Source organism: Pseudorca crassidens, chromosome 19 (genome assembly GCF_039906515.1).
Source record: "Pseudorca crassidens isolate mPseCra1 chromosome 19, mPseCra1.hap1, whole genome shotgun sequence".
NCBI lineage: Eukaryota > Metazoa > Chordata > Mammalia > Artiodactyla > Delphinidae > Pseudorca > Pseudorca crassidens.
Genome location: NC_090314.1, coordinates 32,015,998 through 32,043,400, shown reverse-complemented (window position 1 = coordinate 32,043,400; position 27,403 = coordinate 32,015,998). Strand labels below are relative to the sequence as shown.

Below are 27,403 nucleotides of genomic sequence, written 5' to 3'. Positions count from 1 at the left end.
TCAAGTTACCAAGAGGGTTGAGTGACTGGCTTTGTTGGGAGAAACCACAAAGAAAAGAGGAATTTCCCAAGGGTTGGATCTTTTTCATAGATTTCTCTATATTGTTGAACCTAGAACTCTGGAATACCAGAGCTGGAAACTTATCTAATGCCTCCTTTGACAGAGAAGAAACCTTGAGCCTACCCAGAGGAAGAAGCTATGAATATGCATGAATCCATGGATAGACTGGGAGCATTTTAAGAGTTACTTTCAGAAATATTTTGGAAAACACACACGCAAACAAAAACAACTATCCAACTTAAGTTTGAAATTCACGCTCAGCTGTTGATCCGAAATTGGCTGAAGATGGGAGAACATGTGTAGAGGGAGTGCGGAGCCAGTAACCGCTGGAGGCCCAGCCCCCCACGGGGACAGGGTTTCCCCACGTGCACAGGGTCCTCCCCCACGTGCACAGGGTCCCTAGGGGCCGGGGCGCTGAAGGAGCCTGCAGGGCCTCCCGGTGCAGAGCTGAAATGCTGACAGCCTTCTGATTGCAACTGTCACCACAGTAACTTTCCGAAACCTCCCACGGCGGGGGTGGGGGAGGGGAAACCAAAAATCCCAAATATAATTTAATTTCCAGGGTAAACACTTTCATGCAAAAATGGCCAAGGCTTTCCTCGAGGCGAGGCTGCCTTCTTCGGCATGACCACACTGCCCCCTTGAGCATTCTGCTGAAACCCTGCACAGAGACGGCTTCAACTCCACAAGCAACTGTCTAGAGCCGGAATCTGGCAGGAGAGGTGACGAATGACAGCGAGGAGGCTGAAGTGGCTTCTCCCTCTCAAGAGGGCCAAACGCGGATAACCAAAACGTGAATGGTTAGGAACATTCGCTTGATCTTGAAAGACCTATGAGCCAAGTGCACGGTAAGTGGTCGAAATCAGGGATGCCAACTGGCAGATCTAAAAACTAAAAGGGTCACCCTGCTCCAACACCTCCCCCGGCATCCGGCTCTAGTAAACTGTTCAGCATTTAAGTGTTTACTACATGTCAGAGGCTGTGCGAAGTCCATTATATCTATTCCCTTATTTAATCCTCATAACAATGCTGTCAGGTGGAAGCTCTCATTTTCTAGTTTTGAGGGAGAACAAGGCAGAGGCTCTGGAAGCTTAAGTGGTTTTCAACAACCATGTGAGCAGTAAGTGGCTGAGTGGGGGTTTGAGCCCAGCTCTGAGGGGCTATGCTGTGAGGTCCAGGAGAGCCCAGTTGCCAGTTCTGCCTCTGTCAGCTCCATGACTTTGAGCGGGTTATCTTCTATCTCTCCACCTTCCATCTCTCCTCTGCAAAATGAAGGGATTGCATTAAACCCCCTCTAAGGATTAAAACTCTAAGTTTCTATGAAGCTATGGCATTGACAGCCTAACAAGAATTAGGTCAATATAGATTAGCAAGTCAGCTAACAGCACTGAAAGGAGACAAGATAGGAAGTGATGGGCAGTGGTGGAGGGATGGATGCCTGCTTTACACTGGGCACAGTAGTGGGGAACCCGGAGCCTGGGAAAATGGGGTGGAGCACTAGACAGAGGGGCCAGGGCCAGGTGTGTGTCCTATAATCACAGATTCCACCTGCTTCCTAATTTGGACACAAAATAGCCTTGCACACATACAGATAATGTTGTTAGCTGGTCCATCTTAGATCAAAGGCAAAATATTCTGCCATGATACAATTTGATCGATTCCATTTATAGAACAGTGATTTGAAGTTGTGGGGATACAGTGTTTAAAAACTGTGGAAATAAATGAAATCAAAAAGCTATTTATCTCTCCCTCCCTGCCAAATCTGTCTGTCCCCTGCAGGGTTATGGAGAAGACAGTATGACCCAGTAACTGCTCATAATGAACTGCTGAGGTTGGAAAATTCCTTCTTATAATAATGGTTATGACTTATTGAGCCTCATCTCTGTTACCAGCATTAGTTAAGTGATTGCCAAGAAGCTGCCAAGTTTTCATTCCTTTACTTATGGATATTGCAATATTTGAGACCTTCAGTGCTTTAATTCAAACTATATCTCACTCTGTCTCTCTGTCTCTCTCTGTCTCTCTCTGTCTTTCTGTCACACTCACACACACACACACACACAGTGATCCACTATATATGCTGGGCACTACAATCCTATTCTAGAAGCTGTGGTATAAGTTCATTTCAACTTTGCCCTCAAGAAATTCTTAGTTTATAGCATAAGAAAACAAAAAGGGCAACCATTACATGACAAACTGGCCATGAGAGAGTTATGCAGTGTGCTGTGAGGCTCAACAACTCAACATCGCCTGGAGGATAAAAAAGATTAGGAGAACTATCATGAGGAATTGACAAATCTAGCCTAGTAGGTGAGAGTAGGAAGCATATTCTAGGCAGAGGAACTATAATGAGCAAAGATACTGCTGCATAGAACAGTGTGAATTATTCAGGGAGATGCATGAGGTTATGCTGGCAGCCAGGAGGATGACTGTGGGAGAGCAACAGAAGATAAATTTGGAGAGGTAGGCAGGGGACAGATCAAAAGGACTTTGTAATATTTTATAAGCCATTTAGTTCATCCTAAAGGAATTTTATCCTAAAGAAATTTGGAAGCCACTGAAGGATTTCCTGCAACGCAATCATCCTTAAATAAAATCAGAAAACATTTCAAAGGCCTCAGTGCTCAAGACCTAAAAGAAACAAAACTGAGACTAAGAGAAATAAGATAAGATGACAATGAGAATTAATACGAGTGACTAGAATTTTTTTAAGCTGTTGACAATTTCTGCATTTTATCATTGCAGATAGTATGTGTAATATAATCTGTATTTGATTTTTAATGTGTTTACAGGGTGGTGATAGCATCTATGAATCAGCTTCTTTGGTTTAGAATACTTTCTTACAAACAGTAAATGATACCATCTTCTTGGTGTCATCTCCACTTTGACAGGATGTGGTCAAACCACTTGCACTTTCCAGGGCCCATCTTGTTTATGTGTTTTCCCCACTTTAAAGTTAGCTGGTTAATCAAAACAATTGTTCCCAGGATTTTGGACGGGGTGAGCCCTTCTTTCACCCACTTTATCTGTGAAATTCCAGTATCATCTCTCGTTTGTGTTTGGAAACAAAAGCCCCTAAAGAATATCTTTAAAGAGTCTGAAATTCATAAAAAAGAGAGCAACATAAACTGAAAATAGAACAGAAAACTTATTTGTTCTTTCCCTGGAGCTCTTTCTTGTCTGTTTGTTTTTGTTTTTTGAATTTTATTTATTTATTTATTTATACAGCAGGTTCTTATTACTTATCTATTTTATACCTATTAGTGTATATATGTCAATCCCCATCTCCCAATTCATCCCCCCTCCACTGGAGCTCTTGTGCAGACAAGGAATTATGATGCAACCTCACAGGCTGACCATAAATTGTCCAATTTCTTCACGCCTCCAAGCTGACGCCAACCTGTCATCAGGATCTGGTCTTGATCTTTCCAGTCTGGTTCTTCACTTTTTAAACTAAAGGCTGGCTCTTTCCAGTCTCTTTCTGATTAACTTAGGATCTGGCTTTTTTCAGGCAAACTTCTGCCCTTTCAAGAACTGATCTAACAATGCTGGGACTTGCAGCAACTCAATGAAAGTCAGGCAATGGAAAAATCATGTAACTTAAACCAAACAGTTCCCATTTGCTCTGAGACTTAGGAGCCTCTCCTGGATAATATACACTCCTACTTAGGTGTCACTTCACTGAGGACTTTCCTGATCACCTTATTTACAATTGCAACCTGCTCCACCCTCATTCCAGTTGCTCCACCCTAATTCTTGTGTACCTTTTGTTGTAACTTGTTTATTTTATTTATTGCTTGTTAGCTGTTTCCCCCCCATATACGTATATGTGTGTATAGTAAGAGATGTATAAATGGACACACACACTCACACCTATATTTCAATAAAGACAACTAGCTAGATAAATAGAGATGAAGATATAGGTAGCTAGTAGGTAAGTAGGTAGAGATGCCTTTGTGTTTATGTGGGTGTAGAGGAAGTGACATAATGAGAGATAGAAAACATTAAAACAGAGTCAGCCAGAATGAGGATCACCATGTGTATGCTTCTAGACACAATGGTTTCTGAAGAAATAATAAACATATCCAATCTAACAATTATTTATGGAGTCCCGGGAGAGGATTTGGAACTGGGACTCTTCCAGGAAATCCAGGCTGGTCTCTGGTGCTCATTACTTAGACCTCAGCTGAGGTATGGCGGCCCCCTCCTCACCTGGGATATCAGGCTGAGATCCAGAACCATCTATACAGAGAGCAGCATCCAAACCACAGACCTTGTCATCAGTCTTCCGTGGTGGGGTGAAGTGGAGAACTGGAGGACTCTTCTTGGTGGCAGTGCCAAAGGGTGGCTTGGGGGACTTTTATCATACTCCCATCTCTAACCCAGTAAAAATGTAATCGAAGTAAAAACCATGGTGAGACTTCAAATATTCTGAGACATCCCCATGGGTACCAGACCCACCCCAACCTTCTGACCGAATGGTCACTCTAAACCTTTCCTCTATGGAAATTCTAGAACCACAGTGCTCTTCTATTTCCCCTGAGTGGTCCACAACCTACAAGGTAGTTTCCACTCTGGTAATCTCTGGAGCATCAATGACACAAGTACTTCAATAATCACTCTGGAAACTTGAATCCTGAAAGGAGGCCACTATTTAAGTGGATTTCCCTCCAGAAATGTCCATATCTATGATTCTATGATTTCTTTCTCTGTTGCTGTCTTTCTCTTTCTCTTTTTCTCTGTCTTAATCTCTCTCTCTCTCTCTCTTTCTCATACACACACACACACACACACACACATACACACACACACACACCAATTGTTGGTTATTTTTCTATGGCCTCAGTGAGCACATCATTCACTTCTGGCTGTCATAGATTCACTGGAATAATCATCTACATGGATGAAGAGCCCTGTTTGTGCAACCATGGACTGGAATTATACAAGCTTTTTCTCTTTTTAAGTAAAGTTGCACAAATGTACAGTTTATTCCATTTTCCCCTAGGGAATCTACATATTCATGTTGTGTGCAATGAGCATGTTGCTATGGTAACGATTATGGCTTTATATTAAGTAACAAGAAAATCAGCATCAAGAAAAGTGGCTTTATTTACTATTCAGTCATGCTCCCTCCCTCCCTCCTTTCCCCCTCCTTTTCTCTCTCCCTCCCTCCCTCTGCAATCACTAGACCCCAAAGTCTGCCAGAATTCCTTGCTACAAGTATAATTCAGCTATGACCCTGATCTGGGTGGCCATTTTTGGCAATTGTGAGTGGTGCAAAATACAGTCTGTTAAGTTACTGCTCCTACTTTTTCTCGAAGGGTTAAAATGACACATGATAATAGAATAAACACAGTCAAGGGAGGTTTAGTTTCCATCTGTGCTCTGTTGTGGATGCTCTATGTGAATTTATATGCATTTTTATTTTCTTAACTTTGTGTCTCAGCTTCCTTCTCAGCAGGATGACAGTGTTTTTGACAGCGTTCCCACATGCTTTCCAGATACCCTCTAGCCTTAACATTCTGATATATTGGAAATGGCACCACCTGCAGAAACAGATAGACCTAGATTTTACTCCTGGATAGACACCGCTTATCAACTCTATTATCTTTGACAAATTCATATCTCTGAGCTGAAGTTTTCCTTATCTTTAAATTAAAAAAATATATTAGTTTTCCAGGTTCTGATAAAGCCTGGGTTAAAATGTGTAAAGTGCCTGGTCCATATTAGATATTCAACAAAAAACACCATTTGATATGTATTTATTTAGTCACCTTTCATTCAACAAATACCATTGAGCTTCTATGAGGATCTGGGCTACATGGTGAAAAAAAACACAAAAAAACAGTTACTTCCCTCATGGAGCTTGCAATCTAGTGTGTGAAAGAGAAAATAATGAGCTGAGATAAATACAAAGTTGCAATGGCAATAAACACTAACATGGAGCTGAAGGATGCTCTAAAAGGATTCAACCTGCTTGAAGAAGTCAGAAGAGGCTCCTTGAGGAAGTGACCCTTGAACAGAGAGATGATGTAGGAATATAAGTTAACTAAGTGAAGAGAATAGAGCAGAGTATTTTGAGCAGAGGGGAAAGCAGAGACAAAGTCCTGTAGCAAGAGAAGTTCCATGCAGTCAGTGGACTCAGAGAATTCACTGTGACTGGAGCAGAGAGAGAGGTTGAGGTTGAGGGAGGGTTAAAGACTAGACATTGAAGGGGCTTGGAGGCCATGTTAACAAATTCTGTCTGATCTTGAGAGCAAAGAGAGTTGTAATGCAGGAAGGTGACATGATCAAATATGCATTTTGAAAAATATCACTCTGGTGTGGAGATAAGATTGGAGGGGAGAGAGCAGAGTGGGGGTGACTACATGAGAGAAGAGGCAGTGGTTCTCTGAGCAAGAAGTGGCTTGGGCAGATGGAGGTGACAGAGATGGAGAGATATGATAGATTTGAGGACTATTTGGGGGGTAGAATAGACATCTTTGGTGAAGGATTTACAATGGGAGGTGAGAGGGAGAAAGAAATTCATGGACTCTAGATTGCAAAAGCAAATGCATGCTCATATTATTTGTCAAGACATGCAACAAAGGTTTGGGATTTTATGGGAGGAGGGCGGCATTGAAGAACACCATGAGATGGTTTTCAGACACATTGAATTTTAAGCCTCTAAGTCATCCAAGAATTGCATTTTACCAAAGACAAGTATCATCATAGATACCCAACAAGGGTAGGTGCCCATTGACAAGACAACATCACACGAGTGCACAGTAAGAATCTTGCACCATTCATTCCTGTCCACAATCCAATAAGCACACAGAGACAGAATAGCCTTTACCAATGCAAATCTATTTGGGTTGTTACTTGTTTAAAATCTTGCTATTACCACCCACTTCTTGTAGTATTATGGCACTTAGAATATGGGCCAGTGTGGCAGGTCAGTAGGCATGGAAGGGCTAAAGAGCACTGTATTAACTTCCTAGGGCTGCCATAACAAAGTACCACACACTGGATGGCTTAAAACAACAGAAATTTGTTATCTCAGATTTCTGGAAGTAGAGGTCTGAAATCAAGGTATTGGCAGGGCCCTACTCTCTCTGAAGAGTCCAAGGAAGAAGTCTTCCTTGCCTTTTCTAGCTTTTGGTAGCCCCAGATGTTCCTTGCCTTGTGGCCACACTAGAATCTCTGCCTCCAGCTTCATATAATTGTCTTCCTTTGGTGTCTGTGTCTGTGTCCAAAATTCCCTCTTCTTAAAAGGACACAAGTCATATTGGATTAAGGACCCACCTTACTCCAATATGATCTCATCTTACCTTAACTCATGACATCTGAAATGACCCCATGCTCAAATAAGGTCACATCCTGAGGTACCAGAGATTGGGAATTCAACATATCTTTTGAGGGGGTAGGGAGGGGGACGCAAGCTAATCCGTAACAAACACTGACCTTTATAACTATCATCTGGTAAATTCACTCTTTGTATTCCCCTGTTCTCTTTCCCTTTTCCATGTCCTCTCCACCTTTCAACAGAAAATTTCCTTCCAATTCAGGGTCCTCAAACTCTGTCTATCAGGTTAACTTCCAGCCATCCCCTCTTCTCAGAAAACTATCTATTTACCATCCACACCATTACAAGTGTGGGGCTCCCAAAGGCCATGTTCCTGCACCCAACACACAGGTGATTGACTTCAGGTGAAGAGCTGATCCTACTTGGGCTGAAATCCCCTTTCTGAAACTTAGAACTGAGACTGGGAGAGACACACAGGCTCTTTCCTAGTGGCTGGACCTGTTCCATCTGAGAGCTGCAGCCTGTAGCCAGCTTCTCCCATGGGACTGAGAAGCAGAGAAAGCCAGTGTTCAGCAAGAAGGGAGAACAAAATGGGTTCCTGGAGCAGAGCAGAGACAGGAGGCAAGCAGGATGGCTGTGGGCATTCCAGTCCCCGGTAGAAAACCTCCCATTCCATTATACTGAATTCTCCCACTGTTTCTTTACCACTAGCTTCAATAGGTTTCAGTTACAAGCAAGCTATAAATACATTATAAATACATTCTATCAAAATCTAATCTTAAAGAAAATGTTGTTAAGGTTGTACAAACTGATATGTGAAGGATTTGAAGGTTTAACACGCTTTATATTCCAGGATATCCTAGAGCTAGAAGTCTTAATCCAAATATATAAATCTAAAGAGTGGAAGTTCCAGGCAACAGCAGGCAGAAGGCAGGGTCTTTTGGAGAATGGGGAGTAGTCTAATTGCTCCTAAAATCACATTGTTTAAGGAGAGGCCAGGATCCTTCAGTGGTTCTCAAACTTGAGCATGCATGAGAGTTACCTGGAAGGCTTGTAAAAATTCAGAGAGCTGGAACCACCTCTAAGTTTATGACTTGGTAGGTCTCGAGTGGAGTGTGAGAGTTTGCTTTTCTAACAATATTCCAGGTGAGGTTAATGCTGTGGGTCAGGGACTACACTTCGAAAACTACTCACTTTGAAATCCGGAGTTATGTCAGAGCCAGATGCTGTATCAGAGTGGGGGCGTCCTCAGGCAATCCAATAGGGGAGGATGCCTCCCTTACATGGGCCAACACCTCAGATCAATTGTTCGTTTTTTAAAAAGCATTTGGAGAAATTTAGAGGAGGTATGTAGGAAGCATGATTTAAGTTCCTTCTCTGATTATTCCTAGAAATAGAAATCAGAAACTCCTGGAGGGTCCTGGTGGTATTCAGAAAAGAGTGCTGGCTTCCAAGTTTACGTATATGTCTTTGGGTCTCAGGTTTCTTACCTATCGAATGACAGTGTTGAATTATTTTATCTCCTAGGTCCCTCTTGGCTCTAACCTCCTAAGGTCCATGGTTTTGCTTAGCCTTTGCTCCTGAAACTCTCATGAGTGATTTTTCCTAAGAGAACACATCCAAAGACCAACTTTAACTGCCTCAGCCTGCTGAGGGCCAGACTGGCAGTCAGCGTGAAGCAGGTAGTACCATGCAGTAGTCTCTGGGGAACACATGACAGAAAAGTAGAACCGAGAGGAAATGTTCCCTGAGGGGAACAACCGTCTCTTCAAACTCCTGAACCATTTACACTGAATTGTGATGAAGCTGTTACAGCCCTTTAGAGCCCCCCAGACACTCAGCTTAGCTGGTGGCCCTGATCAAAACACATGCTTTGCTGTAAATCACACTCCAATGGCCTGGGCCCAGCAGAACACAGCAATAATTGATATCTAGCAAAAATTTGCTACCCCACCAAACCTATCAATCAATGGAATATTCCTCTATGCCCAGATGGCTCAGACAAGATATAATTTGATAGAAGCACAGATAAGTCTTATTCTTAGGAAATACACACAGCAGTTCTCAAAGGCCTAGGAGCATAGCACATCTTGCACATTTAGAAAATGCACTCAGGTTGAGTCCACATTGTTCAGCCAGGCAGTCTTGCCTTTGAAAGTACCACAAAGAAAAGAAATAACACAAATGTGCATGCAGGCAAGAGACTTCTAAGAACTGGGACTGGGGAGAAGGAGAGGAAAACAATGTACTGTTTGTTCTTCATTCCAAGGCTTCCTGGACTAGAAGTTTCTATTCCTCTTTCCCTCTTCCAATGTCCTGAGACAGTAACCATATTAGAAGAAGAATGAGTCTGAATGTTAAAAATAAATAAATAAAATGGATAATAGTGTACTCTGTGCAAGATGATGTTCTAAACACTAGGGAATCACAGATGATTGAGACATAGACCTTGCCCTCAAAGATCTCATATCCTCACCTAAGAGAGACATTTAGAGATACTCCAGGAGGATAATGATGGAAGCATTACAGCATGTCATAAATGCAGAGAGGAAAGAAAGGGACCCAGCTTCCCTGGGGTGTGACTGACTCAAAGGCAAAATGTCTGACGCAAGGGGTTAAAATACTCCTCTTGTAACTGAGCTTAATGTGTTGGCTGCTGAAGAAGGAGGGGCGGCCAAGATAGCTGCTCTCAGGCTGAAGTTCTATGTGGCTGGGAGAGGGCTTCTCAGAAGACAGCCATGAGCACCTGTTCATGGACATTTCATTCTGAGACCTGGGCAGTTATTCTAAAAGAGTGGAGGAGCACACATCAGCTGCACCAGAATCACCAGGGGCATTTGCTAACCACTCAGAGTCTTGGACCTCTCCGTAGATCCAAAGAGTCACACATTGTACAGGAGAATGAATCCTGACAAAGAAGTGAGAGGTAGAATGGGGAACAGAAGGATCATGAACATGTATCTCCATCAGTTCCTCAGCTGCATAACCTATATCAAGAAGGCTGGAAGCAAAGTGAGGATCAGAACTTGCAGTGTTGTAAAAGATAAATATTTTCATTCTCTTTACCCTCTCAAAGACAATGAAGAAAAATACATACTGCTAGACATAAAGAAAAAATATATGCTTTACATGACGAATTTTAACAGCATGAGTGTTTGAAGTATAAAATGTATAAGAATAGTCAACATAAGATATAGACCTGTGTCTATATATATAAATGCATTCCGTTTGAAACTACAAGGTAAAATAGATTTCTTTACTGCCAAAAATCTTAGAACATTTAACAGGTTTTATGTTTCTTGTGAATAACCAAGAGGCTGTGCTTCAGTCAAACCCAGCTGCAGATAACAGAATCACTCTGGTCATTTTAATTAGCCAGGGATTTGATACAGGGAGCTGCGAACTTACAGTGTTGCTGAACACTAACAAAGCAAGCTCCATAGCGGGCCTCCAGGAGCGACTTTAAGATCCACAGCAGAGACCTCGCTTGCTAAGGGAACCCAGGCACAGTCAGGAAACCAGGCATTCAGGAAGTTGCCACCATGACCATATACCATGCCATTTAAGTGGATGTCTCCCTGCCCAGTTACTTCAATCACAGGTGCACAAATGCATGTTACTGGGAGCCCAAGTCATATCTGGACTCTAGTGCAAAGGAGTTTGGGAAATGTAGTATTAAAGTAATAAACCAGAAGGCTGCTGGGGCAGACACTTAGTGAGGCCATCTATTACCCACACCACAAGCAGGCCTGGTACACAGCATTTCCAGAAGTTATTTAAGACTATGGTCATTAAATAACCATTTTCTGCAGAAACATCTTAAGAGACTGTTCCAGGGAGCACATTTTTGGAAGTGCTGACCCAGTTCTGCCTTCTCATTGATGAGGAAGGAAACTGGTGCCCAGAGAGGCACCTTCTTGGCTGACACCACCCAGTGGATTAGCAGCAGAGCAGGGATAGGACCAGGTCTCCCCGTTCCTGAGTATCTAGCCTTGCAGCTTGCACTGCTTTCTGCAGCCCTCCCTCCATCCTGAAGTTTTCTGCAAAAATGGACCATTTGGAAAAGCAAAGCAAAGGCTGTTAAGGAAGCCTGAACTGAACTCCTGAATTATGCAACAATAGAGCAAGCTAGTAAGCTCTCCTGAACCTCCAATGAAGTACAAGGATAATTACACCCTGGTGTTAGGAGGGCAGCTGAGACTGGGAGTATTACAGGAACTGTCAGTAATTGAACCACTTTTGAAATCTGGCGTTTCATCCTTGCACCTTCTGAGGCAGAGGAGGAGGAGGAGAGGAAAGTCATTTGGTCTCAGCTCTCTTTGGACAGCCTGTAATAGATTAAATGAACTCTTCTCCTGTTTAGGCTGAAGGGAAGAAACCCGCTGCCCCTGCTGTACAAACTGGACTGGAAAAGAAGGCACTCACAGCCAACAAGAAGGTTTTCTGTTAAGAACACATCTGCCTTTGTACCATCAGTTTTGACCTCAAGCTTTTAACCACTCCTTTCCAAAGTCTGAATTATCTCCTACAGGGCAGTTTCACTGCTGCCTTGGCAGCAGCCAGTCTGAGTGGCTCAATTGTTCCTAGGTGTGTTTAAACCCTCTCCCAGAAATCTTCTCTCATCACGGCCACCTCCATCTACCCCCCTTCCCCGAATGATTGATATTCTCGGTCTTTTTCTGCTCGGCACTTTCAAATGTGTTTTGCACAACTGCATTTATTCTGATTTATTTATATCATGTGTTATCCTACCGTGCAATTGTGGACCTCCTAAGATACCTGAGATTATTTAAAAAATAAAAGCAGTTGTTTCAGTGGTGGAAAGGAAACGCTGCTTCGGATTCGCAATAAAGATGTTATTTTTCCCATCAGAATTCAGAATTTCTCAACTAAGTTTTGTTTTTAAGATGACAATCTCAATTTCATGTTGCAAGCTGAAAATGATCAATTAATTGATCAAACCTGACAAAAACAAAGTGAAAAAAAATCACTGAGTAGCCAGAAAATTAGACTTAAATCAGCATGTTTCTAGCCCATGGATAAAAATTGTGCTGCAGGTAGCAGCTGTCAGAGGTAAACAAAAAAAGAAAGAGATAAAAAGGGAGCAACCCAGCCGTCAGGCACAGCAGCAGGATTTCCCACCAACACACACCACACCATTAAGTCACCTGGGAGCTGGGAAAACACTGATGCCCGGATCACAGCCTAGATCAACTAAACTGGGATCTTTGGTGGGGGGGGGGGGGTGGTAGGACCTCGATGTCAGTATTTTTTTTAAAGCTTTGCAGAAATTTCCCATGTACAGGGCTCGTTGCTGATCACAAATTATTATCAATAGCAGTTCAAGTAATGTCAATTCTCATACTTAATTCAACATGTTACATCTCTTTGATATTTTTAAAGAAATAGACATGCCTGAAACACTTCACAAATATAAAACACTTTATAAAATAAAAAGCAATTTCACATGGGGTTAATCTTCCCATTAACCCCATGACTTATGGCCCGGTTTTGTAGATGAGAAAGCCAAAGCTCAGAAAAGCTAAGTGCACTGTGTGAGACAGCACAACCAAGAAGTGGGAGAGCAGAAACCAATCATGGATTCTGGCCTCTATCACAGCAGCACCCTGAAACTTAGAAAGTTCTTTCACAGCCTTGCAGAGGGTGTGTGTGTGTGAATGTGTGTGTTTAAAATTATCATCCAACTTGTATAGATGAGGCAATGGAGGCTCAGAGGTGGAATGATATTTGCCCAAGGTCACAGAGTTTGGATTTGAACTCTGAGAACCCCTGTACTGAACTGTCTGACTTAGTAGATAAAATGTAAGCACATAATATTGTTTTCCCACTTACTGTCCCTGAAGGTCCCTTCCCCACCCCTTGATCACTTCTTGGGCAAATCCCAGACCTGTATGTCCACTCAGGTTTCACAAAGTCTGGTTCAGCCTGATCCAGTTTAACATGTCAACCTCATACTAAGCCCAGCCCTTCCTTTCACCTCCCTTCCCTCTGCTGTGGCTTTTCCCGTGGCTCTAGGACCCTCAGTGGGGATTGGAACTGTGGCCTGATCCTTCATTCCTGGAACACAACCTCTGCTTCCTGTGTCTCTTCCACCTCCAACAGGTAAGGTCTGGGAGGGAAGAATGAGGGAAGGTGGCAGGAGTCATTTGACCTAACTGGGGCCGTTTATAGTCCTCTCTTGGCTATTACCCGACATGAGGCAAGAGTCCCCCTGCTAGTTTTCTCGTGGTGCATTTGTACTTTCTTCAGGAGGCGCTGAAGGGCAGCATGACCTCTTCCCACTCCCTACCTCGGCTCCTGCCATAGTCATAAACCTCTCAGCTCTTACTGCTGGATTCCCTCACCCAGCAACCAACCTTTAGGACACTGTTTCGGGTTGGATTGTCTCCCTCCGTTCCCCCCGCCCTGCCAAGTCTTAACCCCCAGTACCTGTGAATGTGACCTTATTTGGAAACAAGGTACTTCCAAAAGTAATCAAGTTAAGATGAAGTCCTTAGGAGGGGTCCTAATCCAATGACGGTTGTCCTTAGAAGAAAAGAGAAATTTGGAAACCAGCAAACAAAGAGAGGAGAACGCCATGTGAAGACACAGAAGGAAGATGGTCATGTAAAGTTGGAGGCAGAGCTGGGAGTCATGCTTTCACGACCCAGGAGCATCTGCAGCCACCAGAAGCTGAAAGAAGCAAGGAAGGAGCCTTTGCCAGCAGCTTCAGAGGCAGCATAGCATTTCAGATGGCTTAGTCTTCAGAAGCATGAGACAATAAATGTTGGTTGTTATAAGCCTCCCAGTTTGTGGTAGGTTATTACAACAGGCCTAGGAAACAAATACAGATACTGTACTGGCAAAATAGTTCAAGTCCAGCTACAAATTTCCCTCTCCCATAAGGAACCTATATACCTCTTTGCCCCTCTAATGAATTGTAGAAAAGATTAATAGACTAATTTTCTGTCCCTTTGTCTACCATCACAGACTGCTCCAGAAAGCTGCCTTCCTTCAGAATTTCCCAAGTGAGGAATAGGAAAAGGCTCTATTTTAACTTAACATTCTCAAATTCCCTGGCATGAGTCAGCTTCTGTCAAGAGCTCTTCCATCATGCTTAGCTCTTTGGGTAGCAGTGGAGTGATCCTATGGGATCTGCAGTTCAACAAGACATGGAGTGAGATTCTCAGTCCCCTTTCCTGCAGGTCCTCTCTCCCACCACCACCAATGCCTACAAAGTGATTTTCTCAGAACTTCTTCTTAATTGGTCTGGACTATTAGTGGAAAAGCCTCTGATCTTTTCCCTGAGGGGCAGAATGGAGTGAATTCTTACCAAGAACTCCCTCGAAGCCTCTAACTCCTGATCCCAGTAATGTCTCTTCTACTGTAGAAATTTCTGGTTTGGAAGTAGAGCCAGTTCTGCCACTTCCTCAGTAACTCTTGCTGGATTATGTCTAGTAGAGCTCTCTAAATGTATGTGTGTCAGTTAGCTGATGCCACATGACAAGTTGCCCCAAACTTTAGTACCTGAAAAGAATCAGTATTTACTAATGCACACAATACCGTCTGCTGGTATTCTTGCTGATCTGGGCCAGGCTTAGCTGAATTCAGCTGTGCTTACACATGCTTCTGTGGTCAACTGGTGAGTGGGCAGGGGGCTGGCTGAATGCTGAACTAGGATGGCCTCACTCACATATCTGGGGTTAGTTGGGGTGCCTGGACCTCATGTCTCTCTTCATTCAGCAGGTTGAAGATTGTTATTGTGGTGGCTGGACAAGATCCTAAGAGTGACAGAAGCAGACAAAACCTCTAAAGGTCTAAACTCCACAAAGAATGTTCCTCTTTGCATTCTACTTGGTAAAAGAAGTCACAGGTTTGCTCAGATTCAAGGGGTAGGGAGATAGATTCTACCTCTTTAGTGTGAGAAAGTGCAAAGCTGAATTGCAGAAAGCCTGATGCAAGGAAATGTGAAGCATCTGACTGTTTTTTTGCAATTTCCCACCCGAAGGATACTTACCATATATTGTTGTGTATCAGTCAGGCTAAGTCACATTGAATGCTGTAAAAAACAAGCCAAAAATCTCAGTGGCTTTTTTTCTTGTTCACAGCCCAGTCCAATAAAGTCTAGTGTGTGTTGGAGAGAGAAGGATCTCTGCTCTATGTAGTTTTTCAAGGTCCCAGATTTGATTCCACCTTCTTCTAAAACCTCAGAGTTACTCTTTGATTTTCCATATGTAACCTAAGGTGAGAGAAAAAGAGTGCATAAAATATCATGCAGGAGGTTTCAGAGGTCAGACCCAGCTTACATCATTTCCATTGGCCTGAACTTGGCTTGGATTCCTTTGACTATCTAACTGCAAATGGCAGCTTCTTTGGTGCCAACGAAGAAAATGAAACAAGTTGTCTCCATTTTCTCATCTTTAAGGCATCAACCCAAATTCCAAGGCAGCAGAAGTCCCATTCTCTATTCTGGCCACCAAATTCAGTGTTCTTCCTCTCAACACCAGAGGGACTGCTAATGCGGTGCTTAGATCATCTGTTTTTCTTTTCTTCCCTTCATCCCCTTTCTGAACCTCACTTTCCTCATTTCTTATACTGGGATGACCCCACCTTATGGTGCTATAGTGAGGACCACCATGACAGTTAAGCACCTAGTACAAAGTAGGCAATCAACCATAGTATTTCCCTTCTTTCCTCACCCCAACCCCAGGTACCATGTGAGTGGAACAGCAAGAAGAGGAATGTGCCTGGAATTAGAGCTTAATGATGCTTCTGTGAAGAGACAAGGTTGTGGACAGACACAGGGAGGGGTGCTATAGAACTTGGTCTCTGGCAACACCTGAAATGTGTTAGGGAAAGTGGAGTTATATTTAAAGAAGCCAAGTTTTTGTTCCAATGAAGTTTTAAAAACAAAAGCAGAAATATCATAGACAGAGAGATTTAGGATTTCATATGAGGCCATGCACTGTTCTCAGAGTTGTGAAGAGTAGACTTTTTCAAGAGGTACTGTCCTCTGGTACTTAGGAGATGACCCAGATGTCACTTCCATGCCAGAGCTTGCAAAGCTGTGATAGACGGTAAGGTGATGCCACTGTCTTTGCAACAAAAATATGACTCTTCACCTTCCCCTGGAAGCCAGGTGTTAAATCATCACTAAAATCATCACTAGATGGCAGTAACATTCAACACTTAATCTTAATGAATGCATCAAACCATTTCATTTTCTTTTTTAACTTTTGCTTCTCTATGTCAAGCAAGCATTTATTCAAGATAAAATAGAAGCAGCCTTACACTTCTCACATCCTTACTTTACACGTGATTTGGAGAATCACAGAATTATAAAATGAAGGGATGGCCATTCCTCAATCTATAAGGAACAGGCTACTCATTGGGTTCTCAGAGCTCATATTAAGAGACGTCAACCCTCCTGGACATGGATGAAAAGAAAATATCTAGTACTATCTGTGCTTCACAAAGAGTCATATACTTGACCCAATTGCTCTCTTTCTTAAATAAGAAAAAAAAGACAAACAAAAAATATTTACACAAAACCCACCAGACCTAACAAATGAAGAGGAAATAGGCAGTCTACTTGAAAAAGAATTTAGAGTAATGATAATAAACATGATCCAAAATCTTGGAAATAGAATGGAGAAAATACAAGAAAAGTTTAACAAGGACCCAGAAGAACTAAAGACCAAACAAACAGTGATGAACAGCACAATAAAATAAATTAAAATTTCTCTAGAAGGAATCAATAGCAGAATAACTGAGGCAGAAGAATGGAAAAGTGACCTGGAAGATAAAATAGAGGAAATAACTACTGCAGAGCAGAATAAAGAAAAAAGAATGGAAAAAACTGAGGACAGTCTCAGAGACATTTGGGACAACATTAACTGTACCAACATTAGAATTATAAGGGTCCCAGAAGAAGAGGATAAAAAGACAGGGACTGGGAAAATATTTAAAGAGATTATAGTAGAAAACTTCCCTAATATGGGAAAGGAAATAGTTAATCAAGTCCAAGGGGCACAGAGAGTTCCATACAGGATAAATCCAAGGAGAAACACACCGAGACACATATTAATCAAACTATCAAAAATTAAATACAAAGAAAAAATATAAAAAAGCAACAAGCAAAAAACAACAAATAACACATAAGGGAATCCCCATAAGGTTAACAGCTGATCTTTCAGCAGAAACTCTGCAAGCCAGAAGAGAGTGGCAAGACATATTTAAAGTGATGAAGGATAAAAATCTACAACCAAGATTACTCTATCCAGCAAGAATCTCATTCAGATTTGGTGGAGAAATTAAAACCTTTACAAACAAGCAAAAGCTAAGAGAATTCACCACCACCAAACCAGCTTTACAGCAAATGCTAAAGGAACTTCTCTAGTCAGGAGACACAACAGAAGGAAAAGACCTACAATAACAAACCCAAAACAATTAAGAAAATGTAATAGGGACATACATATCAATAATTACCTTAAATGTAAAAGGATTAAATGCTCCAACCAAAAGACATAGACTGGCTGAATGGATACAAACACAAGACCTGCATATATGCTGTCTACAAAAGACACACTTCAGACCTAGGCACACATACAGACTGAAACTGAGGGGAAGGAAAAAGGTATTCCATGCAAATGGAAATCAAAAGGAAGATGGAGTAGCAATTCTCATATCAGACAAAATAGACATTAAAACAAAGACTATTACAAGAGACAAAGAAGGACACTACAAAAATATCAAGGGAGCAATCCAATAAGAAGATATAACAATTGTAAATATTTATGCACCCAACATAGGAGCACCTCAATACATAAGGCAAATACCAACAGCCATAAAATTGGAAATTGACAGCAACAAAATCATAGCAGGGGACTTTAACACCCCACTTGCACCAATGGACAGATCTTCCAAACTGAAAATAAATAAGGAAACACAAGCTTTAAATGGTATATTAAAAAACATGGACTTAATTGATATTTATAGGATATTCCATCCAAAAACAACAGAATACACATTCTTCTTAAGTCCTCATGGAAATTCTCCAGGATAGATCATATCTTGGGTCACAAAACAAGCCTTGGTAAATTTAAGAAAATTGAAATTGTTTCAAGTATTGTTTCTGACCACAGCACTATGAGACTAGATATCTATTACAGGAAAAAATCTGTAAGAAATACAAACACATGGAGAGTAAACAGCACAGTACTTAAAAACCAAGAGATCACTGAAGAAATCAAAGAGGAAATCAAAATCTATTTAGAAACAAATGACAATGAAAACACGATGACCCCAAACCTACGGGATGCAGCAAAAGCAGTTCTAAGGGGGAAGTTTATAGCAATACAATCCTACCTTAAGAAACAAGAAACATCTCAAATAAACAACCTACCCTTACACCTAAAGCAATTAAAGAAAGAAGAACAAAAAAAACCCAAAGTTGGCAGAAGGAAAGAAATCATAAAAATCAGATCAGAAATAAATGAAAAAGAAATGAAGGAATCAATAGCAAAGATCAATAACACTAAAAGCTGGTTCTTTGAGAAGATAAACAAATAGATAAACCATTAGCCAGACTCATTAAGAAAAAAAGGGAGAAGACTCAAATCAATAGAATTAGAAATGAAAAGGGAGAAGTAACACCTGACACTGCAGAAATACAAAGGATCATGAGACATTACTACAAGCAACTCTATGCCAATGAAATGGACAACCTGGAAGAAATGGACAAATTCTTAGTAATGCACAACCCTCCGAGACTGAAACAGGAAGAAGTAGAAAATATGAACAGACCAATCACAAGCACTGAAATTGAAATGGTGATTAAAAATCTTCCAAGAAACAAAAGCCCAGGACCAGAATGCTTCACAGGCGAATTCTATCAAACATGTAGAGAAGAGCTAATACCTATCCTTCTCAAACTCTTCCAAAATATAGCAGAGGGAGGAACACTCCCAAACTCATTCTATGAGGCCACCATCACTCTGATAACAAAACTAGACAAGGATGTCACAAAGAAATAAAACTACAGGCCAATAACACTGATGAGCATAGATGCAAAAATACTCAACAAAATATTAGCAAACAGAATGCAACAGCACATTAAAACGATCATACACTATGGTCAAGTGAGGTTTATCCCAAGAATGCAAGGATTCTTCAATATATGCAAATCAATCAGCATGATACACCATATTAACAAATTAAAGGAGAAAAACCATATGATCATCTCAATAGATGTAGAGAAAGCTTTTGACAAAATTCAACACCGGTTTATCATAAAAATCCTCCAGGAAGTGGGCATAGAGGGAACTTTCCTCAAAAAAATCAAGGCCATATGTGACAAACCCACAGTCAACATCATCCTCAATGGTTTAAAACTGAAACCTTTTCCACTAAGATCAGGAACAAGACAAGGTCTCCCACTCTCACTACTACTATTCAACATAGTTGTGGGAGTTTTAGCCACAAATGAGAGAAGAAAAGAAATAAAAGATTCCAAATTGGAAAAGAAGAAGTAAAGCTGTCACTGTTTGCAGACGACATGATACTATACATATCCTAAAGCTGCTATCAGAATCCTAAATATGCTACCAGAAAACTACTAGAGCTAATCAATGAATTTGGTAAAGTAACAGGATACAAAGTTAATGCACAGAAATCTCTAGCATTCCTATACACTAATGATGAAAAATCTGAAAGTGAAATTAAGAAAACACTCCCATTTACCATTGCAACAAAAAGAATAAAATATCTAGGAATAAACCTTCCTAAGGGGACAAAAGACCTGTATGCAGAAAATTATAGGACACTGATGAAAGAAATTAAAGATGATACAAATAGGTGGAGAGATAGACCTTGTTCTTGGATTGGAACAATCAACATTGTGAAAATGACTCTACCACCCAAAGCAATCTACAGATTCAATGCAATCCCTAACAAACTACCACAGGCATTTTTCACAGAACTAGAACAAAAATTTTCACAACTTGTATGGAAACACAAAAGACCTCAAATAGCCAAAGCAATCTTGAAAAAGAAAAATGGAGCTGGAGGAATCAGGCTCCCTGACTTCAGACTATGCTACAAAGCTACAGTAATCAAGGCAGTATGTTACTGGCACAGAAACAGAAATATAGATCAATGGAACAGGATAGAAAGTCCAGAGATAAACCCACACACATATGGTCATGTTATCTTTGAGAAAGGAGGCAAGAATATACAGTGGAGAAAAAAACAGCCTCTTCAATAAGTCGTGCTGGGAAAATTGGACAGCTACATGTAAAAGAATGAATTTAGAATACTCCTTAACACCATACACAAAAATAAACTCAAAATGTATTAAAGACCTAAATGTAAGCTCAGACATCATAAAATTCTTAGAAGAAAACATAGGGAGAACACTCTATGACATGAATCTCAGTAAGATCATTTTTGACCCACCTCCTAGAGAAATTGAAGTAAAAACAAAAATAAACAATTGGGACCTAATGAAACTTAAAAGCTTTTGCACAGCAAAGGAAACCATAAACAAGAGCAAAAGACAACCCTCAGAATGGGATAAAATATTTGCCAATGAAGTAACTGACAAAGGATTAATCTCCAAAATTTACAAGCAGCTCATGCAGCTCAATAACAGGAAAACAAGCAGCACAATCCAAAAATGGGCAGAAGACCTAAATAGACATTTCTGCAAAGAAGATATACAGATTGCCAACAGACACATGAAAGAATGCTCAACATCATTAATCATTAGAGAAATGCAAGTCAAAAGTACAATGAGATATCATCTCACACCAGTCAGAATGGCCATTATCAAAAAATCTAGAAATAGTAAATGCTGGAGAGGGTGTGGAGAAAAGGGAACCCTCTTGCCCTGTTGGTGGGAATGTAAGTTTATACAGCAACTATGGAGAGCAGTATGGAGGTTCCATAAACTCCTAAAAATAGAACTACCATAGGACCCAGCGACCCCACTACTGGCTATATACCCTGAGAAAACCATAATTCAAAAATAGTCATTTACCAAGTGTTCATTGCAGCTCTATTTACAATAGCCAAGATATGGAAGCAACCTAAGTGTCCATCAACAGATGAATGGATAAAGAAGATGTGGCACATATATACAATGGAATATTACTCAGCCATATAAAGAGGCAAAACTGAGTTATTTGTAGTGAGGTGGGTGGACCTAGAGTCTGTCATGTAGAGTGAAATAAGTCAGAAAGAGAAAAACAGATACTGTATGCTAACACATATATATGGAATTTAAAAAAGAAAAGAAAAAAAAGTGGTTATGAAGAACCTAGAGACAAGACAGGAATAAAGATGCAGACCTACTGGAGAGAATGGACTTGAGGATATGGCGAGGGGGAATGGTAAGCTGGGACAAAGTGAGAGAGTGGCACGCACATATAGACACTATAAAATATAAAATAGATAGCTAGTGGGAAGCAGCCGCATAGCACAGGGAGATCAACTCGGTGCTTTGTGACCATCCAGAGGGGTGGGATAGGGAGGGTGGGAGGGAGGGAGAAGCAAGAAGGAAGAGATATGGGGATATATGTATATGTATATCTGATTCACTTTGTTATAAATCAGAAACTAACACACCATTGTAAAGCAATTATACTCCAATAAAGGTGTTAAAAATATATATATTTAGGCACTTGGTGAGAATGTAGCCTACCAGGTGGCTCTTTTCCTAAGTTAATAGCCATCTGGTTTTCTAGACAAGCTTCTTCTTAACTTTACTTTCACTTTCTCTCCCAAATGCCTCTTTCCCATTTGCAAATTCATTTGTACATCCAAAGTCAGGTTTTTTCAATGAACTATTAGAGTAGGGGGTGAAAGAAAAATATGGGAACATTAAAAAGGACTGGTGATGATTGAAATCCATGCCATGCTCTAGGAACACCAAAGAATCTGGAGCTGTGGATCGTAGGATATTCCATTAGACAGTTTCATCGGGTCTTGAATTAGTCCCAGAGAACTTCCAGGACGCTCAGCTTCCAACGTCTTGACCTCCTTCAGGGAACTGGGATAAATATGAAGCCTAGGTCTGTCTATTTCTATGATCAGGAACCAAGTGACCTACAGAATGAGTAACAGCTAAAAAATATTGGCACCAAAAACTTCCCTCCTTACCATGAGGTAGCTCCAATAATAAATTACCACTGCTTGATATTTGGGCCTTAGAAACTTTATACTGATGTCTACAATATTGTCAGGTGGGCTGAGACATGCACACTGAGGTGAGACAAGGGATAAATCCAAAGGTGCAAGAAGCCAAGTCATGTTCCGTGCTGCTCGGGCTGTACCTGTCTCTATAGTCACTTTGGAAATGTCTGTACCAACAACTTTCATTCAGTCAATAGAGTTAGAATTAGACTGGTGGACACTGAGAGTCTAACAGGCCAGGTGGACACCTCTACAAAGTCTTGTTCAAAGCAAGAATTTCCAGGTCAGGAGCTGGGTCGCTACAGCTAGAATCTGGACTAGCGAACTAGGCAAGTAAACTGATTGGACAGAGGACAGGGCATCAAGACTGCAGCTCTAGTCTGTGGACTGGTGAATGTAGGGGAAGAAGGTAGAAGAAGTGAACTGCAACCGATTCTTTCCCATCCCTCCTGGTAACCAATCCTGCTAGTAGATCTCAGACCTAATTAGTGGCAAGCAGTGTGAGAGCCCCTCAGTCATCTGGGGTCAAGATTCTTGGGTCTGGGATAATATAATACCAACCTGGAATGGGAGTCATGTTGCATTATTCATCGCCATCTGCAGTAGTTGAGGGGGCTGAGGCTCTAGCTGGGGAGAATCAGCAGAACCATCTGTGAGCAGCTGGGGACTCAGAAGCAGTGAAAGCAAGGCTGGGGATTGCTTTCTAATGCAGCACTGAGAAATTTGGACCTGTTAACCTGTCCACAGTGATTACCATACAAGAGCTCTGTTGATAACTGCCTGGACTAGAATCCACTAAAAGCAACGTTTCCTACCAGAAAGCATTCATATATGACATTGACATGCATAAATGGAAAGAAGGGGAGACTGGGAACCATCCTTTCAACTTGAAGCAAAAATACAAGGTTAATTCTTTTACAAGATTCTCTTTTATATCTATACTTTCAAATCTTGGTTTCTCAGTGAATAAAATATATCTGATGATGAGAAAGCAAGATGAAGGAAAGACATATCCAAGAAGATATAAGCACTTCCCAGTCTCTATGTTTTAGTCATGTGGGAAAAAATTATTTTAAAGATGTATCTATTTGCTTTCCCTTCTTAGAAAATTTAACTTTGGGCACAAGATATTATGTTAATGATACAGAAAACATACTCCATCTGGAGTAACAGTGGAGGTTAATGTTAAAATTATCAGCAAAATAAAATAAATATTTGTAATACTAGGGTAAAAAGTCTGACAGGGGGGCTTCCCTGGTTGCGCAGTGGTTGAGAGTCCGCCTGCTGATGCAGGGGACACAGGTTCGTGCCCTGGTCCGGGAGGATCTCACATGCTGCAGAGCGGCTGGGCCCGTGAGCCATGGCCGTTGAGCCTGCGCGTCCGGAGCCTGTGCTCCGCAACGGGAGAGGCCACAACAGTGACAGGCCCGCGTACCGCAAAAAAAAAAAAAAAAAAAAAAAGAAGTCTGACACGGGATTACAGCTGCATATATGAGAAAAAATAATAATTTCTAGCCCCTTTTTTACCAACTCAACAACTGACTTAAAAAATTTAGTAATTTAATATTATATTTCCCAAATGACAATGTTTTGGTTTTTTTTTTTTAATCCATTGGAATGAGAACTCCAGGAGGACAGGGAATTTTATCTATTTTATTTACTGCTGTCTTTCTAATGTATAGAGTGTAGCAAACACTCAGTAAACACTGTGAATAGATGAGAATAACCAATTTGAAAGCCTTATATCTGCACATGGACAGCCTCACACCCATTTCAGTGTTTCAACAAGGGCTCAGCTCTTCCCATGACATCATCCTTGTCCTCCCCTTCCTTCCACTCAACCTATCATGGAGAGTTTGGGATTACTGACAACCAGAGGACGGCTCTCTGATCCTGAGCATCCCATTTTGTTCTGCTCTAATTCTTTTTTTTTTTTTTTTTTTTTTTTTTTTTTTGCGGTACGCAGGCCTCTCACTGTTGTGGCCTCTCCCATTGCGGAGCACAGGCTTCGACGCTCAGGCTCAGCGGCCATGGCTCACGGGCCCAGCCGCTCCGCGCCACGTGGGATCTTTCCGGATCGGGGCACGAACCCGTGTCCCCTGCAGCGGCAGGCGGACTCTCAACCACTGCACCACCAGGGAAGCCCTGTTCTGCTCTGATTCTAAAAAATCCAGTGGAAAAACCAAAAGGTGAGATGAGGCTATAAAAATTCCTGGAAATACTTTAGAATGCAGAGAATAAGGGTTTGGGGCCTGTCATGGAAAGACAATTTCCCTTTCAGTTTCTGCTCTTTTTTTAAAATTAATTTTATTGGAGTAGAGTTGATTTACAATGTTGTGTTAGTTTCTGCTGTACAGCAAAGTGAATAGCTATACATATACATATATCCACTCTTTTTTAGATTCTTTTCCCATATAGGTCATCACAGAGTATTGAGTAGAGTTCCCTGTGCTATACAGTAGGTTTGTATTAGTTATCTATTTTATATATAGTAGTGTGTATATGTCAATCTCAATCTCCTAAGCCAGCCTCTGCTCTTGATCACAAAGAGCGAAATAGAAGGATACATTGTTTCCCTTTAGGACTTAAATTCTGATACTTCAGTTGATTTTCACTCTCTTTCTCAAAAACTCTGTTATCATAACTGTGTTTGTAGTTAATACCCCCATTGAAATTTCCATTGACAGGAGGTGCCATTGTGCCACCTCCCACAAAATAGTAATCATGCCTGTGGTTTCTCATGGACTTGGATCATTGCAAGTTGTTCAGTCACCTTTGTCTAAGAAATAAGGGGCACAGTCAAGGTACTGATTTTGCCAAGCTCAGTCAAACATCCTGAAATGTTTTCCGACATTGGGAATTTGACAAGATCCCAAGCATATTTGGCTCTGGTGCCCCTTTTCCCCTTAATTGCTGAGCGCAAACAGAAAATGTAATCCATCTGCTTCAGAGTCATTTTCCCAAAACTCATCCAAATTTTCATTGGTCAGAACTATTTGAAATCTCTGTCTTCATGAGCCTAACACCTTCCTTCACACATTTTATTTCTTGGAACTAGGAAGCAGACAGATCCAATAGGAACAGGACTCAGTTTCAAACACCAGACATAATCTGTAAAATCAGGTTCTTGGGGTGGAGGTTCCAGAGTCTCACTTCCAGAATTACAGCTGTAACACATCTGAGGGGGAGTTAAGGGAGTCTCTACAACAAATGTGTCCTAAGAAGGCCAGAGAACACAACTAACTGAGCACAGAGTCCTCTCCACCCCGTATCCAGCAGCAACTGGGACCCAACACCTCACCACTGTTCCCTGGTGGGAAAGTTGGGAAGCAGAGGTTTCACTAACTCCTGCTCTTTGGTGGTTGGTCATATTGTAAACACTGGACTTGCAGCACAGGAAGGCTCACAAGATCCACCTAAGACCTTTTAATAAGACCCTGACACCCAAAGTGGGACAAAAATGGGTCAGAGTCCTAACTCCTAACTATTATGGTACTTACTGGTTTTGTGACCATGGGCAAGTTCGTTAATGTCTCTGAACTTATGCTTTTTCATTGTAAATAAAGATAAGAAAACTTTCCTGGCATATATATTGTGAGACTTAGGTAAGATTACAGAGCTTAGCACAGTGCCTGGCATTTAGAGAGCACTCGTTAATGACGACTATGTCTATCGTTATTGGTAATTTTTAGAACAGCATTATTGAGGTATAATTCACATACCATACAATTTATTCATTTAAAATGTACACTTCAGTGGCTTTCGGTATATTCATAGAGTTGTGCAATCATTACCACAATCAATTTTAGAACATTTTATCATCCGAAAAAGAAACTCCATATCCATTAGTCACTCACCATTACTTCCCAATCCTAGGCGACCAATAGTCTACTCTTTGTCTCTATGGATTTGCCTATTCTGGACGTTTCATATAAATGGAATGATGTGGTCTTTTGTGACTGACTTCTTTCATATGACATAATATTCTCAAGGCTCATCCATGTTGTAGCATATATCAGTATTTCATTTAAATATATGTATAGTGTGAAAACATTTTCTCCCATTCTGTGGGTTGTTTTTAATTTCTTGATGATATCCTGTGAAGCAGAAAATTTATTACTTTTGATGAAGTCCAATTTACCAATTTTTTCTTTTGTTGCTTGTGATTTTGGTGTCATATCTAAGAAATCATTGTGAAATCCAATACCATGAAGATTTTCTCCCGTGTTTTCTTCTAAGCATTTTATAGTTTTAGCTCTTACATTTAGGTCTTTGATCCATTTAGAGTTAATTTTTGGGTATGGTGTGAGGTAAGAATCGAACTTCATTCTTTTGTAAGTCGATATCCAGTTGCCCCAGCACTGTATATTGAAAAGATTATACTTTCCCCATTGAATCTTGTGGCACCACCTGTGGAAAATCAGTTGATCATAAATGAGAAGGTTTATTTCTGACTCTCAGTTCTCATCCATTGATCTATGATTGTCCTCATGCCAATACAACAGTGTCCTGATTAATGTCAATTTGTAGTAAGTTTTGAAATCAGAAGCTGTAAATCTTCAAACTTTTTGTTCTTTCCAAGATTGTTTTTCTATATTCAAGGTCACGTCATCTACAAATAGAGATAGTTTTACTTCTTCCTTTCCAATCTTTTATTTCTTTTTCTTGGCTCCAGTATAATTTTTAATAGAAGTGACAAGAGCAGACAACTTTTTCTTGTTCTTGATCTTAGGGGAAAAGAATCTTTCATCAAGAATGAGGTTAGCTGTTGTCTGCTCATGGATGACCTTTATACAGTTGAGGAAGTTCCTTTTCTTTTCAAGTTTGTTGTCTGCACTTATCATGAAAGAATGTTATTGTTACTAT

General features: G+C 40.9%; 1 long non-coding RNA gene across 1 annotated transcript in view; it reads right to left on the bottom strand.

The window, feature by feature from the left end:
* Window positions 1-749: 749 nt before the first annotated feature.
* The window catches only part of LOC137212722 (uncharacterized), a 39,518-nt gene continuing 12,864 nt past the window's right edge, over window positions 750-27,403 (bottom strand). The window contains exons 2-3 of the long non-coding RNA XR_010937600.1: window positions 15,363-15,584; window positions 750-1,322 (exon numbers count right to left, since the gene is read on the bottom strand). This is a non-coding gene — a long non-coding RNA (uncharacterized lncRNA). The remainder of the gene's footprint in view (window positions 1,323-15,362; window positions 15,585-27,403) is intronic.